Here is a 10,778-nt window from a genome sequence, read left to right on the forward strand (position 1 = left end):
ACCCTGAATATAGTACATGTTGAACGGCTGTCAGCACCATGCATCCAAGTAGAAGAAACCTCTCTGGTGATTCAGGCAGTGGATACATGGATGGCACCTTTCATAGAGTACCTGACGCATGGAGTGTTGCCTACGGACAAAAACAAAGCCAGGACTCTTCAGCGGCAAGCCACTAGATTCATCCTGGTTGATGGAATTCTATACTGCAGGGGGTACTCGATGCCACTCCTTAGGTGTATTTCAAAAGAGAAGGCCAAAGAGTTAATGAAAGAGGTCCATGAAGGCTTTTGTAGGGACCACGCTAGGGGGCAGAGCTTATTAAAGAAAATCCGAAGGCAAGGGTACTTCTTGCCAACAATGAATGAAGACTCGATGGAATTTGTTCGAAAGTGTGACAAGTGCCAGAGATTCTCCAAGATTCCACGAGCAGCCCCTAATGAGCTAAAACAAATGCAAAGTCAGTGGCCATTCGCAGTATGGGGCATAGACCTAATTGGATCTTTGCCCACAGGGAAAGGCGGCTTCAAATACGCCGTAGTGGCTATCGATTACTTCACAAAGTGGGTCGAGGCTGAGCCACTTGCGACCATAATGACTAAGAAAGTGTTGGATTTTGTGGTCAAGAACATTATGTGTCGCTATGGATTGCCAAGAAAAATTGTCTCTGACAACGGCATGCAGTTCGATAGTGATCTATTCACGGATTTTTGCAAGCAGCATGGAATTATCAAAAGCTTTTCTTTAGTTGCTCACCCTCAGGAAAATGGACAAGTCGAGGCAGTAAATAAAACGCTAAAAGATACTCTGAAGAAAAGGCTGGAAGAAGCAAAGGGGGCATGGCCGAAGCAATTGCCTGAAGTCCTCTAGTCGCACAGAACATCCCATCGAACAGCAACAGGCCATACTCCATTTTCCTTAGCTTATGGATATGAGGCTATGCTACCTGTTGAACTAGATCCGCCATTGCATCGGGGGATGACATATGATCAAAGCTCTAATAGTCAGTTATTGATGGAATCTTTGGATTTGGTCGATGAAAAGTGCGAGCAAGCCCAACTCCAACTAGCAGCTTACCAGTAAAAGGTCACCTGGTATTTCAATTCTAAAGTACGTGAAAGGAAATTCAATGTGGGAGATCTAGTTATTAGAAGGGTTTTCCTCAACACCCGCGACCAAACCGCCGAGGTACTCGGACCTAACTGGGAAGGGCCGTACCAAATCAAAGAAGTCCTCCATCCAGGCACTTACAAACTTGCCCACTCAAATAAAGATCTCGTTCCTCGTTATTGGAATGGAAAACACCTGCGCAAGTACTATCAATAAACAATTCTTCTTAAAGAATTGACTTGTATTAATTTTACTTTTTACAAGTTTATGAACAAGGGTTAGTCATTTTTGTGATTGATCGCTTATAAGTGTAAGATCATTTTAGTGATCACTTGTATAGACACGATTTGTCCATTTATTACAAGAAATAAAAAGGACTGTGTGCAGCCTTTCAATCTTGCCAACTATTGTATTTATTACAAGTATTTTCTCATTACGTGTGTTGTTTTGCTATATTATAATTTTTACGAGATTTTATTACGAGCAAAAATGTTCGAACAAGTCCTAGTCAAGGCAAGTGACCAAGGACCTAAAGCTCCTCAATCACTTGGGGGGCATATAAGGTATCTAGTAAGAAAAACATATCGAAAGGTATGCAAACACACGAGCAAAATAAGCGAAAGCATGCTAGGGTACTTAGAGTATTTTTCAAAATTTTGTTATTTTGTGAAATCAAACCAAATTACTATGCTAAGTTCGGTAATGCGAACAAATGTTATAATAAAATGCAAGTATTATAATATAAAAAACAAATCCCTTTACACCACGAGCAGTTACTACTCGGATGTAATTGTCAATTAAAAGAAAAGCTGCCCGTGCAACAATAAAAATATAAATTGTCTTGACTATAGGATAAAATTAAAGAAAAACAAAAATACTACGAGGCAGGAGGGTCTTGAGGATTTTCCTGGTCCATGGTGGTTCCAACTTCATTTTCCGCGCCTTCAATTCCTATGGCTAGGGTGATTTCTAGGGAGGTAGGAATGTTGGCTCTCTCTTCTTCCTCCAGGCGAACAGTGCACTAGGCTATTTCAGTTTGCCTCAGATGCTCAGAAAGATAATTGAAGTTGGCACCACGATTGTGCTTTTAGAACTCATAAAAGCAATGGAAGGTGGCTCCCCTATACCTCTCCAAGTTGCTAGCATTAGTCTCATCGAGCTCCTTGACACGCCCCTCTAGCTCCTCAGCCTCCTTTTTGCTTGTGATCAGCTCCGCCTCAAGTTGTTTGGCCTCTTGAAAGTTAATTTTAGCACACTCCCTAAACTTCTCTTTGTCTTCATTGGATTTGGTCAAGGTAGTCTGATACTATTGAGTCTCTGCGGCCAGCTTGGAGTTTTGCTCGAGCAGTTCAGTGTTTTCCCCTCGAGCACCTTGACCTCCTCAGTATGCTTGGCGTCAGATTCTTTGGTCTGGGTGACCAAAGCCCCCGTGCGGCGCCAGCCGGCAGTCATAGTCAGCATTCCCTACAACTAGATAAAGAGATAAGATGATGGCAAAAAATGACGACGTAAAATAAATAAAGCTCAGCAATAGAAAGAAACTTACACTGGCTATCTCGATCAGTGCTCGGTTTATTATCTGATCGACCTCCATGGAGTCTATACTGATGATGGCCTCTCGGCTGCGTCTGTGCTTTGAGAGTTTGTATATTCTCTCTTTGGTCGAGCTGACCACGGTGCTTGTCAGGACATTCCAGGTTGATCGAGAGGTGTCTGGTCGACAGGTGCTGGAGGGATAGGATTCTCGTCGGCTGGTGCAGGGGGAGACGATTGGTCGAGTGGAGACGGAGGGGGGGTTGTTTCTCTTGAGGGAGCGGCTGCTGGAGGATCCCCAGTCCGGGCCTTTTTGGTTGAAGGAGCCTTGCTGCTCTCTCCACGGTGTCGCTTGCTCTCCTTCTTCTTGCTCGAAGGAGCAGTAGGTGCGCTGTAGCGGTCAAGCATATCTCCAGATGACATATTTGCAAGTAAGGAAACATTGCAAGCAGTTAGACGATATGTATAAATGGAGTTGAAAATGAGAACAAGGAAATTATAAGTAAAATACCCAAGCTATAACTATTGGTCGCTGCATTACTTACTGAACTACTGCTACACTCACTCACTGCCTGGAAGAAATTTGAATTTAAACTAGGTGTATACTTAAAGTTGTCGTCCCCGTCAAATAAATGACAGGGAATGGGAAAACTGTCTAAGAGTGAGAAGACAGTACTGTTCTCATCTGAAAACTCTTCCATGGGTGCAAGGTGTTCGGAAACTTTCTTTTTTCCCTTTCCCAAAAGGGCAGGGGAGCGTCTGCTCGTGGGGTGCTGGAGGGTTCCCTGATTGTCACCCCAGTTGTCCTCCTCCTTGGAGGTTGTGACACGTCTTGGTGCTGCTCGGGAACTTGTTCACCAGTGGCACTACCTGCCATTGATTCCCTCACATCCTGGTGAGGTGCCAGAAGACCAACCAACCTTAGGTTGGCTTCAGTGACCAGCTCTTTGACACTTTTCTCTACGCCAGTCATGTTGGCCAGGGATGTTGCTCGAATCTCCATTTCTGTAGTAGGAGCTAGTCGTTTCCATGGACCTGAAGAGTACTAATTTTCTAATGAGGATGCAGATATAATAAAAAGAAATAAACGGCCAGAGAATAGTGAAATTATCTCCTTGGGTGAAGGCTAGGTTGTTGGCAACCAGATCAGTAGTCAAAAAGTACTCCTGGAAGTAGTTTCCTACATTGGACTTGTAGGTAGTCTCACTCAGTAAGATGCGAGTCGATTCCTGGTGACGGATATGAAAAAAATCCCCTTTTGTCTTGGTTGGGGTTGGATTTAAGATCGAACAGGTAGTTGATCTCATGTGGCCTAGGGACAGGCAACTTTTTATTGCTATATAGGATATAGAGGGCATAAAGCAGTCTATACCCATTTGGAGTTATTTAGAAAGGAGCGACCTCGAAATAATTGGCCACTCCTTGGGAAAAAGGATGACGAGGCAAGATTGCTTTTGCCTCAATATAGTATCTCGACTAGGCACTGAAGGCGCTGCCAGGCAGGTTCGCCCGCTGGTCGTTGGTGGGTTTGAATAAAGTTACCCCAGTAAGTTCGTACTTCCTGAGGTAATTGGTTAGCATCCTAGCAGTAATTTGGCTAGGAGGAGCAACGTACCATTCGTCGTCTGGTCGAAGGACGTCCCGGGGTTGGGCCTATGTTTGGATTTCGGGATGAGTGTTTTCGGCTCGACCGCTCGTCGAAGTAATTTCAGCCCGAGGAGCAAGTTGATTTTTTGAAGGGTTGGTTGATTTCTTTTCTTGGGCAGTCGATTTTACTCAGCCCATGTTTTGCGGTCTGGTCGAGGGATTTTCTGAAGGGTTGCGAGAGAAAGGAATTTCTCGGATTAGCAACGGCGACTGTTCTTCGTCTTCAAGCAGTTGCGCCAGCAGGTCGTCGTCGATTGGCCTCTCACCTCCCCACGGATCTTGCATGAAAATCTTCGAACAGAGAAGGGGAGATGAGAATTTACGGCCAACAGACCAAGAAGTATGAAAGTTGGAATAACGTTGCTCGTGTATAAAAGTTAAGCTTTTATACGACCAGCAACATTCTGACAAAAACACTAAATCCTATGCAAACAGTTTGGAAAATAGATCAAAAAGAAGAAGTAAAATTTTTTTTTAGGAGAAACTTTTTCAACTTTGAAAGGGCAGGAAAAACCCAGTTTTTCTACAGGCTTAAAAATCAAATTTTTACTTCGATTTTATGCCCTAAATTAATTATCCTGACTACCAAACTGATTCCCAGCCCCATCAAAGTGTTATTTTCCTACCATATTAAACGCAGATCAGCATACCCATTTACCCTGAAACAAGTTTTTCAAGAACTCAGAATCTAAAATGAAGGGAAGACAGATATTGCACGGCATCTCAAAGAATGAAAGGTTTGGGGAACTTACTCGAATGAATGTCGAAGTAAATGTCTGAAACATTTAGGCAAAGTATCCGGCTAAAAACTCCACAGATTGTCTAAATTCCTGAACTTTTGTGTCTTGTTCTTTAGAGTTCTTGAGGAAAGAGTAAAAGGTAAAAAGTAATTTTGAGGGGGTACTTATATTGAGTAAGGGGCAGCTACCTAGGAAATCATGAAGGGTCATTTTCCGAGGCATGGGTAAGTACAATAGCTGTCAGACCACTTTTGGGAAACCGAAAAGACATGATTAGTTGCCTTTTTCGAGAAGACATGGACGGCTCTGACAGATTTGACGAGGCAGGCGAAAGGTCGGTCACCTAAATTTACTTTATGCTGGTCACAGTAAAATAAACTTGGGGGGCAAGTGTTTACCCAAAAAATGGCTCCCGATGACGTGGCAAGATTTTCTTACACGTGGCGGTTTTGAGTGAAGAGATCATGTTCGACCATCGACCAGATAATTATTGATTCGTCAAGTCTCTTGATGAGGTGCGACTAGTCTGGTCGCATACTCTCATTTACTTCCTTTGGGATACGCAATCTTGTAATAATTACATTGATAATGTTTCCTTTTATTACCTTGATATGCTGATATTAATTGTAATTAAGGCACATTGGCCCATGTAACCCTCTTGAGCCTATAAATAAGAAGAGGAGGGCTCAAGGAAGGGACTTATGGACTTTTGAACTTTTAATCTTTGTATTCAGAGAGAAAAGCATAGTGTGATTATCCACCGAAATTGTAATCTTCCTAAGCCTTGTGAAACTCAAGAACCCTAGTTCTTTGATCACATAAGCGAGATTCAATATCAATAAGAATACTAAGTAGATGTAGGTCATTACCATCTCATTGGGGTCGAACCACTATAAATCGTTTACGTTATTTACTTTTCATTTGATTTTCTTCTTGTTTTCATCTCATTTCCTGTCGTTATTTTGACTCCGTGTCGTTGGCCAAATCAATGGTCAACATTGTTAATTATCAAACACTATTTTTCTTCCAATCCAAGTTAATTAATAATTCAAGAAAATAAATAAAATTAAATAAAGATTCAAGAAAATGACTCTAATACAAAACAAGAATTCAAGAGATTAAAATTTCTACGTCAATAATTTTCCCCAATGTTCTCCATAAGCATTTTTCATCATCTTTATTCTAATGTTTTAATTGTTAGTCTAGGGTTCCTAAGTATTTACAAGGTTTCCCAAAGTAGAGTACTTAATGTATTTCATCGTCATATGGCTGAAGATTGGATGATTACCACGAGAGTGTTTGGAGAATAAGAGTGTAGAGAGTTGAGAGAGTTCAAAGCATAGTGAACAATTGATCCCCTCTGTGAATGACCTCTCATTCATTTAGAAAGAACTACGAGTGCGAACTGTAGTGCACCAAATTTTTTTTTTAGTTATTAAATTTTTTTTGTTTTATTTTATTTAAGTGTTAAGTGTGGTGAATTGTTTTATTTGAATGTTGTTTATTTTATTTTATTATTGTTTGTTTTATTTAATTGTTAGAATTGTTTGTAGAATTTTTGTGAAATTATTTGTTAAATGATATTTATTTATTTTTATTTTAAAAATGTGATTATGTGATATTTGGTTGAATGCACTAAGGTGCATGGTAGGTAGTGATTTAGCCTAGTGATTTAGTGTGTGCTAGTGCATGGAAGCATGGTACACATGTGTGGATTTTCTACACACTTTATACTTCCTTATATTAGATTTATTTTGAATTAATTGATATAAAAAAAAGAAAAGGGCAAGTGAGTTGGACGTGTATGTGTAGTGGGAAAGGAAGTGAGTTTTTTTTTTTTTCTAAAGTAAATAAATTTAAATTAGTAGAAAATGATTATTTTAGGAAAGTGAGTGATCATCTTTATCTCCTATCAATTGTGATAAAAAAAAATAATGAAATTAAAAGAAAATAAATAAGAAATAGGAAACTTACCTTTTCTCTTGAGTGGACCATTATGGAGAGAATTATGTTAAATGGGGAATGAGGTGAAGAGGAGAGCCATTCTCTTGTGGCTGCCGTGTGTTGAAGAGAGGAAGAGAGAGAGAGTGTGGCGAGCTAGAGAGAGAAAGGGGAAGGGGCTGCCATTTTCTAGAGAGAAGGAGGAAAGAAAGAAAGAATGAGAGAAGGAGAGGAAGAAGAAGAGGGGATTCGAAATCCCTAGGTGTAGGTAATCAAGTTTGTTGTTTGTTTTTCTTTTCATTCTCTTGTTCTTGAATCTAGAGAAATAATGTTTTTTTCTTTTCCTTGTTCTTGTTGGGGATTCGAAAAACATAGGTGCTCAAGAGGAGAATCAACCTTGTGGTTTTGATTTCTATCAAGGAGGTAGTGAATCTATCCTTTGGTTGTTATGATGATGGGTCTTGATATTATGATGTTGGGATGTTTATGGCTTTGAGGGATTGTTTTGATGAGGGGTTCGGCCTAGTCATAATCTAGGGTTCATGGTGTTATTTTTTGTTTATTTTTGTTTATATTGATAAGCATATTTGTGAGGTTGAATGAATGGGATAGGTTGATTTTGGATACTCTATGTTTCGGCCTATGCATGTCTATAGATTCCCTATGTTTTATGTTTTGTGATTTTCAATATGTTAGATCCATGTTCTAGGACCTATGTAATTTGGATATAGTAATAATTTGAAATCTTGATTATTGGATCCATGAAATTTTGATAGGATGTATATGATATTATGAATAAGTAAATTATGGTATGCATGAAAAATAATAGGAACATGATAGGTTTAATATAAATGCATATATGAAGATTTGTGTTATGTTATTCACGCATGTTGTATTATTATTTTGTTGGGTTGCATGCATGAACTCATTAGAAATAGAATAAGGTTTTGTAAGGTTGTATATGAATATGTGTTAGTTATGTTCTTTGAATTATTTGTATAATAAGAGCATGTTAGGATTTATGAATTATTGTGTTTATGAAACATGAATGATCTTGTATGAATTTTATGAGGCATGAGGTAAAAGATAAAATTCATGGTGATTTATGCTTGCTGATTTTGTGATTAAATGGTGAAAATATTGATGAAATAAGGATATATATGCATAAGGATGACTAATGATATGTGGTGTTTGTGAAAATAAAATGGTGTTTTAATTCACACTTAAAATGATGTTTTTGCACAAATAATTACCTACGGATTTTTTTTTATATATATTTGAGAAAATATGAGGTTTTAATAAATAAGGATGGTGATTTTAATGATAAATTTGATTGCTGAAATTTTTGTTTAAAAATGTAAAGTGTGTTTCAATAAAAGGAATTTGATTGAGATTTTGAAATAAATTAATAACCTAAACTATGGTAAAATTTAAAAGTTGTATTTTTAATATAATATGAGTGATTATTTTACAAGTTATGATTTTATTTAATTGGATTAAGAAAAATGTTGGATTTAATTCACTTGTGATTTTTAAATGATGGCTGAAAGTTTAGTTTAAAAAGTTTTTAATAGTTATTTAATTTTCACATATGAATTTATATTACATAAAATTAAGTATTAAAAATAATTCAAGCAAAATATATTTTTCCCACACTTAAAATTATTATTTTTCTCACATCAAATTATGTAATTCTATTAACTTAAATTAAATTGCTATTTTCTAAGGAGACATGATAATCGTAGGTATTTTCTTTTTTTAAAATAATTTCGAAGCATTTGCTTTTCTTTGTAATTTAAAAATAATAAATGGGTCTTTTATATATTTTTAATGGCTAAATAAAATTGTTCTTATGAAATAAAAAGAATATTTTGGGAGATTTAATCAACCTAATAATTTTAAGAAGATAAACAATGGTAAACAAAACATGCTACAAGTCTATTAATTTTAAAACGATAGAAGTAAGACGCATGGAATTATCGTTTTAAACGCCACATTTACACAACGTTCCCACGTATGCATGTTACATGAAAATTCACTTTTACGTCCATTATGTCTATTATGCAACCATGCAGTTTTTATAGAAAGATCATGCATGCAATATAGGTAGAATTAGCATTATTCTCTTATGACCTTATGTGTAATTAATCATATTTGTATGTTGTGTGTAACTCCTACCATGTGTGCACACATGAGTTATTTGAGAGGGCAAAATAGTAATTATGTGAAGCTAAGGAATGTCGTTTTGATTATGGTATAGGGTCATTGAGAAGTTGTGGTTTTATTTAGCTTAGACCTGAGGTAAGGAAGTTAGATAGAATTTATGATTGTTATATTATGAATGGTAAGACTGTTGTGTGAATGAAATGTTATGAATCATGAATGCCATAATGTGATGATATGTTGGCTTGTATAAACGTTGTATGTTATGAATGGATGTTAGCGTGATGAACGCGACACATCAAAATGGGTTGCTAAGGATAAGAAGACGTAACTCGAGTTACTAAGGATATGAAGACGTAACTTCATAGGGGGACACGCCGATGTTATTCAAGGACTAGAGACTCTTGTTTACCTCAAAGGGTGGCATGGACAAGTTAGCGGGCCATGTTCACAAGGAATTGTTTATGATTATGTTATGATGTTTGGTGATGTTTATGATTATGTTATGATGTTTGGTGATGTTTATGATTTTGTTATGATGTTCTGATGTTTATGATATGATGGTGGCATTATGTTGACATGGATATGTTTATTTTTATGATATTGATGTCAATTTTATGATGATGCTATGATGTATAAAGATGAATGATAGTGTTTGTAATTTGTTGTGTCTTACTTGCTTGTTGTTTGTACTTCCTTACTGGGCTTTTAGCTCACCCCCCTTACTTTCTCTTCCAGGTAGCAAATAAGTTTCTCTATGGCACACGTGGTGATGTGGGGAGTTCTATCATCGTGGTGTGTATGGAGTGGGGGCATCCTATGGACGGAAAACGATCAATTAAAAACACCATTTTTTTAATATTGTTATGTTTTATAAGACTTTTTACACTTATCAGTGGGACTTGAATTATTGGTTGTTTTAGAACTTTGCATAAAACTGATATTTTCTTTTAAAACTATTGGGCCCAACTTGCATGTTTAAAGCAAGCCCCTACTGAAACCTTTATAATAAGTGACTTTCTTTTATAAACCAATGAAAATGTGAATGTTTTATTAAGTACTAGTCTAGGGCGTTTTACACGAACAACCATATCTTCGTAGGACTAGGTCAAATGATACAAAGAGTGCCACGTCCTCCGAGATTCTTTCCGTACGAAGTTTGGAGGAATGTAGATCGGATCTCTCATGTGTATATTGAACTCATTTAAATGTGTTCCAAACCAATTTTTTTTTGTTGAGTTCCAAATCATATTTGACTTTGTTGCTTAAGTGAATTTGACTTCGCTAATGGGCCTGAATATCTATGTACATATGACTTGGGCTCATAAGTGTGACGATAAATCATGAACCCAAATGATCATAGAGTTTTAGACTGCTATGTTAAGCTTATAGAGTATGTCTTATTGAGCTCAATATAATATTTGGCCCATGGGCCATTAATATCATTTTTAACCACTACAGTTTGTCTCTTACTCTCTAATTATTATTTTTATTTAGAGATTTGATTAACATTACTAGGCTTTGAAAGTTGGAACTAACTACTTAAATATGAAATATGTCATTTAAATATAATGGTTAATTAAAACCAAATATGAGAAGTTACTTTTTGAACACTTTTTGGAAGCCCATGTATTCATTATTCATTAG

General features: G+C 37.1%; 1 long non-coding RNA gene across 1 annotated transcript; it reads left to right on the forward strand.

The window, feature by feature from the left end:
- Positions 1-7,046: 7,046 nt before the first annotated feature.
- On the forward strand, positions 7,047-10,087 carry LOC133784090 (uncharacterized). Its single transcript, XR_009871123.1, has 3 exons — positions 7,047-7,236; positions 7,344-7,391; positions 9,870-10,087. It is a non-coding gene; the product is annotated as an uncharacterized LOC133784090 (long non-coding RNA).
- The last annotated feature ends 691 nt before the right edge of the window (positions 10,088-10,778 follow it).

Source organism: Humulus lupulus, chromosome 6, assembly GCF_963169125.1.
Source record: "Humulus lupulus chromosome 6, drHumLupu1.1, whole genome shotgun sequence".
Classification (NCBI taxonomy): Eukaryota; Viridiplantae; Streptophyta; class Magnoliopsida; order Rosales; family Cannabaceae; genus Humulus; species Humulus lupulus.